Raw genomic sequence first — 14,506 nt, 5'->3', positions numbered from 1 at the left:
AAGGCAGTCTTTGCTAATTACAATGTAGCAAAACTGAAATGTGTTCTAATGTTGGGTGAAAAGAACTTATAAGTGATGAACCTGGATGTTTTAGCTGAGGAGACTTCCAAGCAAAATGCTGAAGGCATGTACTGGTTTCTCCTTGCTGCTTACGGTAAAATGTGAGAGAAAGGAGATAAATTGAGGAAGGATAAAGGATAAAAGGAGATAAACTGAGGAAGTTAAGCAACAAGAAATCAGCACTTGCTGATTTGGAAAATTCTCAGCATGTCTAGAAATATGCAAAAGATGCTAAAATCACAAATCATTAGGAAAATGCAAATCAAAACCACAATGAGATACCACTTCAAACTCATTAGAATGGCTATTATCCAATAAATAAAGAATGAAAGAGCAAAAGTTGCTAAGGATATGGAGAAACTAGAACTTCTGTGTACTGCTGGTGGGTATGCAAAATGGTTAAGCCACTGTGGAAAACACTTTGGCAGTTCCTCACTAAGTTAAACATATGATTTAGCAATTTCACTCCTAGGTATATGCCTAAAGGAATTCTAACAGATACTCGTATTCTAATTTTCATTACAGCATTATACAACAGACAAAACATGGAAACAGAACAAGTGTCTATCAACTGATGTATGGATAAACAAAATGTGCTCTATACATACAACGGAATATTACTCAGCCATAAAAAGGAATGAAGTTCTGATACGTGATGCAAGATGGATGAATTCTGAAAAACACTATGGTAAGTGAAAAACATTATGCAAATGCTAACAAAGAACAAATATTATATGATTCTACTTATGTAAGGTACCTAGAAAGGCAAATTCATAGAGATAGGAAATAGAATAGAGGTGCAGAGGCTGCAGTGACAGAGTGGGAAGGTAAAGCATTTCCATTTGGGATGATGAAAGAGTTCTGGAAAAAGATAGTGGCAATGTTTACACATCATAAATACACCTAATGCCATCGAATTACACACTTAAAAATGCTTACGATAAATCTTACGTATATTTTTATCACAAAAAGAGTTTTCCTATGAAAAAAGGACCCAAGACCCTGAGCCAGCTGAGAAGGCTGACAACTACTTCAATTAGCGAATCACAGGCTACTGATAAGCTCTAAAATGAACATATTCCAATGCTCAGTGAGGGTAAATGATCATCATATATGACAGTAATTCATTAATTCCATGTGAGTTCATTTAGGAAATATTAATAAAAAAAGGAAACATGACCCGTTTTTTAAATTTTTTTAAAATAACCTTAGAATACCAAACCAACTACAAAATTAATTTCAAATCTTCCATTCTGGAAAATGATAAAATTATAATACAAAATTGCATTTAACTTTTTTTTTAATCTTCCATTTTGAGGAATGAAAAAATATAAAAGGTAAAAACATGCCCTTAAAATTCTAAAGATTTTTCATGTACCTTTTTCTTTCTTTCTTTTTTTTTTTTTTTTTTTGGCACACGGGCTTAGTTGCTCCGCGGCATGTGGGATCTTCCTGGAGCTGGGATCGGACCCATGACCTCTGCATTGTCAGGCGGATTCCCAACCACTGCGCCACCTAGGAAGCCCCTCTAAAGATTTTTAAAAGCAAACATTTTAAAATGATTAAAAACCTGTTTCAGTGCTGGATAACTCTGATGAAAAAAAGTTCTTTAATCTGAGTTGAAACTGAAATTTCTATGCTCTGCAAAAACAAAGGGGTCTAATTTCTCTTTCACAAGATTAAGACAGATCTTCTGAAACTCAAAATCATTCCCCTCTGTGTTAAATATGTCCCACTTACTACTTTTTGTTTCATATCACATTCTCTACACACCCTGGTCATTCTGAATTTACTCATTTTAGTCAGATGAACATGCTGCATTTCTTACGTGAATATCCATAAACTGGCTAAATAAAAGGCTAACTTCAGGAGGATACTAATGCTGAGTTTGAGTCCAGGTACAAATCGTAAATAAAAGCTTGAATTTTGTCATCAGACAACTCACCGCTGTTGCGAATCCTAGCTCTATCACTTACTAGCTAATTGACAATGATGGTTAATTTTATGTGCCAACTTGACTGGGCCATGTGGTGTCAACATATTTGATCAAACATTATTGTCGGTGTTACTGTGAGGGTGTATTTGGATGACATTAACATTTGGATCCTCAGACTAAGCAAAGCAGATTGCCCTCCCTAATGTGGGTGGACCTCATCCAATTCATTGAAGGCCTGAGTAGAATGAAAGGCTGACCCTTAGGCCACTAAAAGGGAGTAAAAAGTATCAACATGCTAGAGATTCTGAAACTTTCTAAAAGATAGAAATAACAGTGACAGGTAGAAGGGGCAGAGAGAGCAACAGCCTAGCATAGGGTTTGGCAAACTATGATTCACAGGGCAAACCTTCCAGGCTAGCATCTGTATCTGTATATTCTGCAAACTAAGACTGGTTTTTGTACTTTAAAATGGCTCAAGGAAAAGAAAAGAAGAAGATTTTGTGACATGTAAAAATTATATGAAATTCAAATTTCAGTGTTCATAAACAAAGCATCATTAAAATGCAGCTGTCCTCATTTTTTAATATACTGTCTACAACTGCATTCCAATGGTAGTGTTGAAAAATTATGAAAGAGGACACGTGGCCTGAAAAACCTTAAATACTATTTGGTGTCCAAAAAAGTATGTTGACTGCTGTCCAAAGACACACACAGGAGAATGTTTCAGGGAAGGTGCATCTTTTCTTCCTGCAGAAAGGGGTTGTTGGCTGAATCAACAGTTATGGAGGATAAAAAAAGGTTTAAGCTGCGTGAGAGGAATTTGGGCTCCAAAGTATGTTGGTTGAAAACCTAGGACAGGATCCTCCTCATCAGGCTATTAGAGAAGGGCTTGGCCTGTCTGCTTGCTCCCTGCTTATCCACTCTGAGCAAAACACATCAATAATTAAGTCCTACCTAAACTCAAAGCAATCTATAGATTTAACACAATCCCTATCAAAATATCCATGATATTTTTCACAAAACTGGGACAAATAATCCTAAAATTTATATGGAAACACAAAAGACCACAAACAGCCAAAGGAACCTTGATAAAAAAACAACAAAGATGAAGATATCACACTCCCTGACTTTAGACCATACTAGAAAGCTACAGTAATCAAAACAGTATGGTACTGGCACAAAAACAGAAATATAGATCAATGCAACATAACAGAGAGCCCAGAAATAAACCCACACATTTATGGTCACTTAATCTATGACAAAGGAGGCAAGAATACACAATGGAGAAAAGACAGTCTCTACAATAAGTGATGCTGGGAAAACAGGACAGCTACATGTAAAGGAATGAAATTAGAACATTTTCTTATACCATATACAAAAACAAACTCAGAATAGATTAAAGACCTAACTCTAAGACCAGAAATCATAAAACGCCCAGAAGAAAACAGGTAGAACATTCTTTGACGTAAATTGTAGCAATATTTTTTGTATGTCTCCTAAAGCAAAGGAAACAAAAGCAAAAATAAACAGTATTAAACTGGAGAAAACATTTGCAAATGATATGACTAATAAGGGGTTATTATCCAAACTATATAAACAGCTCATACAACTCAATATAAAAAACAAACAAAAGACCCCAAACAACCCAATTTAAAAATGGGCAGAAGACCTGAACAGACAGACAGTTTTCGAAAGAAGACATACAGATGACCAATAGGCACATGAAAAGATGTTCAATATCAGTAATCATCAGAAAAATGCCAATCAAAACCTCAATGAGATACTACCTCACAACTGTCAGAATGGCTATTATTAAAAAGACCACAAGTAACAAACGTTGGTGAGGAGTCCGTGAAAAGGGAACCCTCATACACTGGTGATAAGAATGTAAACTGGTGCAGCCATTATGGAAAACAGCATGGAGATTCCTCAAAAAACTAAAAATGGAACTGTATGATCCAACAATTCCACTTCTGGGTATATATCCAAAGAAAACAAAAACACACAATTTGAAAATATATATTTACCCCACTGTTCACAGCAGCATTATTTACAACAGTCAAGATACGAAAGCAATCTAAATGTCCATCAATAAATGAATGGATAAAGATGTGGTATATACATACAATGGAATATTAGTCATAAAAAGAAAAGAAATTTTGCCATTTGCAACAACATGGATGGAACTGGAGTGTATTTTGCTTAAATAAAGGAAAAAAAAAAAAAAGAAATAAGCCAGACAGAGAAAGACAAATACTGTATGTTATCAATTATATGTGAAATCTAAAAAATAAAATAAATGAATACAACAAAACAGAAACAGACTCACAGATATAGAGAATAAACAAGTAGTTACCACTGGGAAGGGGGTGAGGAAAGGGGCAAAATAGGCATAGCGGATTAAGAGGTACGAACTACTATGTATAAAGTAGAGAAGCCACAGGAATATACTGCACAGCACAGGAAATATAGGCAATATTTTACAATAACACTAAAAGAGTATAAAAATATTGAGTCACTATATTGTACACCTGAAACTAATATAATATTGCAAATCAACATACTTTAATAATAAAAAAAAAAATTCTAAGTCCTACCTACTCACAAGGAATTCCCATCAATATTCTTTCCATTTAGGGTAATTTGCTAGAGAAATAAAAGAAGAGAAAACCCACTCCAGTTATCTATATTATTCAAATAGTCATGTATGAACATGAATGAACAACCAATGATCATCAGTATTTAAGGAAACCACAAGAATGAAAAAGGAGGCCCAGGATGAAAAACAGAACAAGCAACCATGGAGAAATCAGAGGTAATTCAGGGAGGAAAATAAAAGGAAAATAATTCTATTTAACATCTTCAGAGTAATTAGGTAAGACATTGTATCTATGAGACAATGGGCATATAAAAGAGTAGAATTAAAAGAACAAAGAGTAGAGTTTAGAGAAATTTAAAATAGAATGCCTGTCCACCATCACCTCCCCACATCTATATAAAAAAGAAAAGTTGAAACAAAAGTTGAAGAAATATAGAGTAACAACCCAAGAAGAGCAATAATCTCTCTAAAATATTACAGGAAAAGACATCCAAAAATAAACACACACACACCCAGACACACCCACACACACACGAGACAAAATAATGGAAAGGACCCAGGGAATACAGAGAAGGAAAAAGAAAAATAGACCCCTAGATACATCTTTGCTGTAGAGCAGAAGTTGTCAAACTAGAGCCCATCAACCAAATCCTGCCCACTCCATTTTAGCAAATAAAGTTTTACTGGAACCCAGCCATACTCATTCGTTTACACGTCTATGGATGTTATTTTGCTACAACAACAGAGCTAAGTAATTGCAACAGGGACCATATGGTCTGCTGCAAAGCCTAAAATATTTACTATTTGGTCTTTTATAGAAAAATTTTGCTAAATATTGATCTAGAGCTATGCTATTCAATTCAGCAGCAACTGGCCAAAAGTAGTGTTTTAATTTAAACAATTAAAACAAAATTATAAATTCAGTTCCTCAATTATATCAGCCACATTTTAAGTACCCAATAGCCATATGTGTTTAATGGCTATTATACTGGTCAGTGCAGGTATGGAAGATTTCCATCAACATAGGAAGTAATACTGGATAGGGCTTACCTGGAAATTATAATAGTTCACTACAGCTATATTTTAATTACTGCCTTTAAAAGCGCTACAATGAAAAACAAAAAATACCTAAGAGAAGCAAGAAGAAAGACTAAATTCAGAAAAAGACAAATTAGTAACATTATAAAAGGAAATAATTAATGCCTAAATCTAAGGCATCATTCTATGAAAACATCACTAAAATAGTTTTTTTTAATCCTTCAAAGTTACTGAGAGAAAAATCCAAAGATATAGCATTACAAATGAGAGACTAAATATCATCATGGATATGGAAGAGATCATGAAAGAATTCAATATAGAGAATGCAATTAATTAATGCTACCAAATTTGAAAATAATTTTAAGTGTTTCCTAAGAAAATATAATTCAAAGAAAGATAGAACAAGAGGTATGAACAAAGAGTTTAAAAAGTTGTGTAATTTAGTTCTAAGTTTTTGATGAAAATGTTTGCTAGGATTTTTAACTTTCATCTTATCCTATAAGAAACTTCATATCCTTAAACTGGGAAATAGCAGTCAAATATTTCCCTCTGATAACACTACTTATTGGGTCAAGAAACATGTATTTCTTCAGAGGGGATCATCACTAGTTTATATGATCTTTCATGAGAAATCAGTAGATGTGATGTAAGAAGCTTCACATGGAATGGTTTTAAATATCTGGCCTTTCTCTGGGCTGCCATAATCATTCATACTGAGGAGGAATTGATATCTCATCAGAAATGTCCAGAATAATCTGAATAATGCCTGGGCTGAGATTAGCACAGCAGCTTTATGCCCATGAGACTGCTCTAGCTGACACAGGAAAGGGGCACCAGGCATTAGTCAGCAATTGTTAAATTCCTTACTTGGGCTACATGCAAAAATGAAGAACCATCCCAGATGGGGAGATTTACCTATGCTGGACCATTCTACCTCTGCAATTTTGCTTTTAACACAAAAATTTTTTAGTGTTGTAGTGTTTACCACTAAAAATGTCTTGTTCACCTTTAAAGATACATTTACTTGAAAAATCTCCTTGAACCAAAAGATGTTTATCTTTTGACACATCTACCCTATTACACTGAATATTAGCAGTTATGAATACACAATGGATTTTTAAATTTTAACTTAAAACCCCAGTTTTCTGCTTATACTTAAGAATCCACTAAAATTAGGATGAATTTAAGTTCTCATGTGCCCTGGACAGTCCCAGATTACATCTGCTTTCCTGGCATCCAATATAATTCAGTATTTCAGCTCTCTCAAAAGTGTTCTAAAAATTGAGGAAATCTAAATAAAAAGTTAAAAAAGTTTAAAAATAAATGATGATGAAAGCATGAAATGTTAAAAGCTGTGGGATACAAGCTAGAATAGTGCTTAGAGAAAATCACCCTTAACTATAAACAGTATACTAGAAAAGAAGGTGGAAAAATCAATGAATTAAGCTTTTAACCCAAAAGAGAAAAACCAAAATTTCAGCAAATCAAAACCAAAGAATGCAGGAGGAAGGAAATAATAAAGAGCAGTAATCAATAAAATAGAAAGTAAACACAAAACAGGGAAAAAAATTTAAAAGCCAAAAGTTGGTTTAAAAAAAAAAGATTAATAAAAATGAAAGATCCTAGCAAATCTAAAAATGAAAAAGAAAAAAAGAACACAAGTAACCAATAGCAGCAATAAAGAAATCATTTACAGTCACTAAAAAGTAAGCTCATAACAGACGAACCCGCCCTTAAATAAGACACACAAACTGAGGACAAAATACAAGGACAATTATGTGAAGGCTCCACAGATTGCATAGAACAATAAGATTTTGTTGGTGAGTCAAACTTGTAAAAAGAGATTTCCAAAGGGTGAGCATCTTACTTGTACTGATTTAGCTGTGTGCAGCGCAATACAGGTGGTTAAAATTCTGAGAGAAAAGAAGTCATCCTTCTGGAGAACCTGAAGAATCACAAACTAACCAATGCAATGCTAAGTCCAGAAAAATCTACCTAATATGTGTGACTTTATTTACTGAAAAAGTAATGGGGCTTCCCTGGTGGCGCAGTGGTTAAGAATCCACCTGCCAATGCAGGGGACACAGGTTAGAGTCCTGGGCTGGGAAGATCCCACATGCCACGGAGCAACTAAGCCTGTGCACCACAACTACTGAGACTTTGTTCTAGAGCCCACGAGCAACAACTATTGAGCCCACTTGCCACAACTACCGAAGCCTGCACACCTAGAGCCTATGCTCTGCAACAAGAGAAGCCACCACAATGACAAGCCCGTGCACCACAACAAAGAGTAGCCCCCACTCTCCGCAACTAGAGAAAGCTTGCGCACAGTAACAAAGACCCAACACAGCCAATAAATTAATTTAAAAAAAAAGAAGATAGAAAGAAAAAAGTAACGGTTCAATATGACAGGGAAAGAATTGCCTTTTCAATAAATGGTGCTAGGTCAATAGGAAAAATAAATACACCTTCAGCCCTGCCTCACACCAAAGACAAAATCAATTCCAACAGAAGGCAGACTCATGTTTAAAAGTAAACAGCAGGGCTTTTAGATGAAAATACTGAGATTATCTTTGAACTCTTGGGAGTAGGCAAACCTAACCATAAGGTGCTAGCCATAAGGAGAAAAACTAATACTTCTGAATACATTCTGACTAAAATCAAAAGACAACTAAAAATACAAAAAGGAAAGCCACAGACTAAGAGAATTTGTAACACATTTATTTGAAACTGAACTCTTATCCAAAATATAAAAAGAACTCCTACAAATCCAGATTGAAAGACAAACAATGCAATTTTTAAAAATTGGCTAAGACACAGACTCTTCCCAGAAGAGGTTATCCAAATAGTCAATAAACATAACACCAGGTGCTCAACTTCATCAGTGCAAACCAAATGAAAATCTCATACCACATCCCTCCCAAAATGGCTAAAATAAAAAGAAAGACAATATTAAGTGGTGGTAAGGATGAAAAGCAACCAATTCTCAAACATTCCCGGTAACAGTATAAATTGGTCCAACCATGTTAGAAAAATGGCCACAAATAGTAAACTAGCCAAATCCCTTTCAACAGTAGAATGCGTAATGAATTGTGACACAGTTACACAATACTATATAGCAATACTATACAGCAACAAATACTCCACGACTGTACACATTAATAATAGACATTTCACAGATATAATGGTTAGCAAAAGAAATCAAACACAAGAGTAAATGGTGTATCGCCTTCTTTATACAAAGTTAAAAGAGTTAAAACAAATCTGTGATGTTGGAACTCAGGACTGGGATTTCCCTTTATGAGTACACTGACAGGAAGCAAAAAGGGATTACATGGGGTCCAAGAACTCCCTCTGTGCAGGCATGTCCCTGGTATTCACTCATTCAATTATGCTGCCAGAATATCATCAGGCCCCATGATAAGCCTCACAATATCTGTTACATGCTTTACGTGCACAGACACAATGGTAATATGGGCCCTAGGTCTCAGAAAAGCCACTGAAAAGCCAATCAAAGAGGTATGCACTCTGTCACGGGAGGCTAGTTGCTTACCATGACCATTATGTTTCCTGGTGTACCTTAAATAGGTTGCTGCAGTCTCTCAATTGTACCTGCAGACTTCTCAGAATACCCCTGTGGAAATGGTCCCACTATTTGGCCACAAGAGTAATATACAAGTTGCTTACGAAACCCTCAGACTGAGATTTTATATAGCTGATTTCTTTGTATTTTGGACACTTTTTTTTTTAGGGACTTTATTATTTTAGATCAGTTTTAGGGTTACATAAAATTGGGAGGAAGGTACAGAAATTTCCCATGTACTCCTGACACCACACATGTATAGCTTCCCCCATTATCAACATCACTCACCAGAATGGTGCATCTTTTACCAAGGAGGAACTTACACTGACTGATCATAATCACCCAAAGTCCATAGTTTACCACAGAGTTCATTTTTGATGCTATACATTCTATGGGTTTGCACAAAAGTATAATGACATATATCCATCATTATAATACACAGAATATTTTCACTGCTCTAAAAGTTCTGTGCTCTACTTATTCATCTCTCCCTGCAACCATCTCTGCCAATCACTGATCCTTTTATTGTCTCCATAGTTTTGCATTTTCCAGTACGTCATATAGCTAGAATTAATATGCAGCTTTTTTCAAATTGGCCTCTTTCACTTAGTAATTTGCATTTAAGGTCTCTCCACGTATTTTAATGGCTTGATAGCTTGTTTGTTTTTAGCACTGAATAATATTCCATTGCCTGGATATACCACACTTTATTCACTCACCTACTGTAAGACATCTTAGTTTCTTCCAAGTTTAGGCAATTATAAATAAAGCTTCTATAAAACATCCATGTGGAGGTTTTTACATGTATATGTTTTCAACTCTATGGGGTGAATGCCAAGGAGGTACAATTGCTGGATCATATGGTAAGAGAATGTTTAGTTTTGCAAGAAACCTCCAAATTGTCTCTCAAAGTGGCAAAAGCATTTTGCATTCCCATCAGCACTGTATGAAAGTTCCTGATGCTCCACATCCTCATCAGTATTTGGCGATATTAGTGTTCTGGATTTTGGCCATTCTAATAGACGTGCAGTCATATCTCAATGTTGTTGTAATTTGCATTTCCCCTGATGGAAAGTATCTTTTCCTAAGTTTATTTTCCATCTGTATATCTTCTTTGGTCAGGAGTCTGTCAAGGTCTTTGGCCCATATTTAAATCACGTTGTTTATTATTATTGAGTTCTTTGTGTATTCTGGATAACAGTCCTTTACCAGGAATGTTGTTTGGATAACAACTCTTTATCAGATGTGTCTTCTGCAAATATTTTCTCTCAGTTTGTGGCTTGTCTTCTCATTCTCTTGATATTGTCTTTCACAGAGCAGAAGTTTTTAATGAAGCCCAGCCTGTAAATCATTTCTTTCATAGATTATGCCTTTGGTGTATCTAAAAAGTCATTGCCATACCCCAGGTAAGCTATGTTTTCTCCTATGTTATTTTTTAGAAGTTTTACAGTTTTGTATTTTACACTTAGGTATGTGATCCACTTTGAGTTAATTTTTCTGAAGTAAAGTCTGTATCTAGATTTATTTACTTATTTTTGCACGTGTATGACTAGTTGTTCCAGTCATATGTTTGTTGAAAAGACCATTGTTTTGCCTTTGCGCATTTGTCTAAGATCAGTTGACTATATTCATGTGAGTCTACTTCTGCGTTCTCTATTCTGTTTCACCAATCTCTTTGCCTATTCTTTTGCCAATACTTTATAGTAAATTTTAAAGTCAGGTAGCATCAGTCCTGCAACTCTGTACTTAAATATTGTGTTTGCTATTCTGGATATTTTGCCTCTCCATATAAACTTCAGAATCAGCTTGTCAATATCCATAAAAGAACCTGCTAGGATTTTAATTGGGATTGCACTGGATCTATAGATCAACTTGGGAAGAACTGACATATTGAAAATATTGAGTTTCCTACCCATGAACATGGAATATTTCTTCATTTATTTAGCTCCTTTATTTGGTTCATCAGTCTTGAACTTTTCCTTATATAGATCTTATACACTTTTTGATTCATACCTCATTATTTTATTTTTGGGTACACTCATGTAAATTGTATTGTTTTTAATTTCCAATTCCACTTGTTCACTGTTAGTATATAGGAGCTTACTTTATTTTGATAGCAAGGTGAGAAGGCTTTATGAGGATATGTAGGTTGAAGTGAGATTTGCAGAATAAATAGAAGTTAACTAGTGGCCTTTTGGGTGAAGGGAACAAGGTGAGTACAGGAGAACAAATGAATGGTAGAGTGCAGAGAGTAAGGGAATTTATAGAGTGATGTGACTAGAGAGGTAAGTAGAGGAAACCAAATGCATGTGCTTAAAAGTTTTGCTTTTTATATGATATGATCAGATCCTATTTTGAAAAGGATCAGGATGGCTCTTGAATGGAGAATGTACTGCAGGAGAACCAAAGATGAGGGCTAAATGCTCTAGAATGGATTAGGGAGTTACTGAGAAGTAAACTCTGTAAGTCTTGGTAATAGACTGGCTATGGAGAAATGAAGCTTGAGAGATGAATTGAGTATAGTGAGTTGCCTAAGGAAGTTCAGCCTGGGGTATTATGAGTTTGACTTTCACGAAGACTTTCAAGAAAAAGGTAAATATCTGAACTTATGCTTCTCGAGATCAAAGAAGCAATCTGGACTATAAATATGTTAGTCATTGGTATATAAATAGGAATTAAGGTCCTGGGAATGGATGAAGGTAAGAATGTGGAACAATAAAGAGAAAATGGTCTTAAAAACTCCAAAATTTAATGGCAAAAGGAGAACAAAGAGTCTTATTTCCATTTACGCTTTTTAGCCATTGAATTTAGCCTCCTCCTTTCACATACTGATCCCTTGCCTGTGCTCCAGATTCTATTCCTTCTACCTCATTCAGGTTCTTTTCCTTATCCATTGCCAAGAATGTTTTCCAGTAGCTTTCTCTCTCTCTCTCTCTTCCCCTGTCCCTGTCCCTCCTTCCCCTACAGGAGAAAACTCCTCCCTTAAACCTCTGTCATCTCCCTCTACCCCCTCTACAGCAAACCCTTCTAAAATGTAAAATGCTCTACTTTTATGGAATGTTTAACCTTACTTCCCATTCAATTTTAAATACAATTATTTGACTTTTCACTTTGCTACTCCATCAAATCTGCCCTTAACAAAGCCAAAAATAAATCATTATTACTAAATCAAATAAACACTTTCCAATTCTTATTTTACTTTCTGCTCCTCTGCACAGCTTTCAAGTGTTCATTTATTCCTGGTTCTTTTTTCTTCTCATCCTAAAGTACACTTTCTCTTGGTGAGTTTATCCATTCCCTTAAGGTAAACTCCCACCATGGGCTAATTAATTTCTAATTTATGTGTTTCATCTAGAGATCCCTCTCTCACATAGCCTACTGTGTGCTGGACATCTCCACTTGGATACTCCACAGGTGCCTCCAATTAAATACATTCAAAACATAAAAAAAGTGACCTCCCACTCCCTAAAACAACCAACAGCACAACTATAAAATTCTACTGTTCCTCCTTTATTTTTTATCTTCCACCATCCAGAAAGTTGCTCAAGACAGAAACCTGTTAGTCATCTTTGGTTCCTCCTGTCAATCTTCCTTGGTTATACCAATTTTACCCATTATAGTAATCTCTTGAGTCATTCATTCTCTTTATCCCAATCACACTTAGCCAATTCATTCTCTTCCAGGATACTTTTTAGCCAAACATAACGATCATATATGATTATTATGTCATTTCTTTACCTGAAATATTTCAATGATTTCCTATTTCCCATTACCGTTAAGGGAAAAAAATTTATCTTAAAAAAACCAATTAGACTTGTATCTAACTTCTCTAGTCTCCTCTTCTCTTAGCACTCTATAAATTATGAGAACTATCTGCATAGTAGCAATGAGAACAGATTCACTGAAGGAGCAAGCCTCCCATTCTCTGTAATGGCTTCCATTATCTATAATGCCTTTATCTTTTATACATCCTTCAAAACTCAGGTTAAGCTTCCTCCTCAGGGTAAACTTTCCCAGGATTCTCTATCTCAGCCCAAGTTATGTATTCTGCATTTGTCCTCCACAGCATTTATAGAACACTTTATTATTCTATCCACCTCTCTCTCCCAACTGTGAACTCAAGGAGGCTAGGGACTAAGTATTCTTTCCTGTGTAACCTAGTACATAGCACACTCCATGAGATTTAGTATGTGCTCAGTAAATAATTGTTATTAACCATTTAACACCACATCTAAACATATACCCTTTTAACTCTTCCCTTCCACAAATACTTCACTTATTTCAATGTTTACATTCTACTCTATGTACTGGTAAATTCAAGCATTTGGGATTATTTACTTTGAGAGCAAAAGTTTTGTCTTTGCAAAAAAAAAAAAAAAAAAAAACCAGACAGATTAAATTAATTTATTCTATGATAATGTTATACCGAAGATAAATCCTAATTTCAGGAATACCTTGGTGTGTACATATGCCATGCTTCCTGAATTATAGTTAAAGCTGAAAAACAATTTTTCACTTCTAGTAATAAGGTTTAGAAAACTAAAGGCTGAAGTAAGTAGAGTAGAAAACAAGGAAATATATAGTAAAAAAAACATATAAAAATTCAATATTTGTAGCACTTCAAAGTTTTCAGAGCAGCAAAACTATCTGAGAAGTTCCTATTTGATATTAGATTGCTTTGCCACTTTTTGTTTTGGTCTTCTTATTTACTACAGGACAAAATTAACATATATTGTTCAATGCGTTCATTTTAACTGCTGTGCTGTTTTATAGGTGTTAATCTTATCTCCCCAAATGAGACCATTTTTTTACCTCTACAGGCCTAAAATGACAAGGCTAGGTCCAAGCAGACAGGAAACACTCAACAGCTATTTACTGAACAATCTGGAGTACAGATTTCTACTGGTGAGATTCTAAATGAAAGCATCTAAACCTTGATCAAGCTTTCCAGTTGATATATTGTTAAATAGCAAGGTGTTGGGGTTTTTTTTTCCCTTTCTGAACATTTTTCTTTAAAAAACAAAAACTTCCCCAAATGAAAAACTGCAGTCAGTATTTAACAATATAATCTCAGCTTATCAAATAGAATCAGCCAAAAAGTTTTAACAGGTCATTGAGATTTAAAACAATTCAATGGCAAGAATTTCCATTTAGTTTGGATATATTTTAAAAGTATCACAGATCACTGTCAAAGCCAACAAAAACTATTAGTGCAAGCATAATTTTGGGAGTCTTTTTTAGTTTAGACATTTGTCAATCATGAATGCCCTTATAAATCATTTACTGCAAC

At 34.9% G+C, this 14,506-nt stretch overlaps 1 protein-coding gene across 2 annotated transcripts in view; it reads right to left on the bottom strand.

The window, feature by feature from the left end:
* The window catches only part of IMMP1L (inner mitochondrial membrane peptidase subunit 1), a 70,380-nt gene that overhangs the window by 55,024 nt on the left and 850 nt on the right, over positions 1 to 14,506 (bottom strand). The window lies entirely within an intron of this gene.

This window comes from Hippopotamus amphibius, chromosome 9, assembly GCF_030028045.1.
Source record: "Hippopotamus amphibius kiboko isolate mHipAmp2 chromosome 9, mHipAmp2.hap2, whole genome shotgun sequence".
In the NCBI taxonomy this organism is placed as follows: Eukaryota; Metazoa; Chordata; class Mammalia; order Artiodactyla; family Hippopotamidae; genus Hippopotamus; species Hippopotamus amphibius.
The sequence above is the reverse complement of the archived record's forward strand: the minus strand, read 5'-3'. Positions and strand labels throughout refer to the sequence as shown.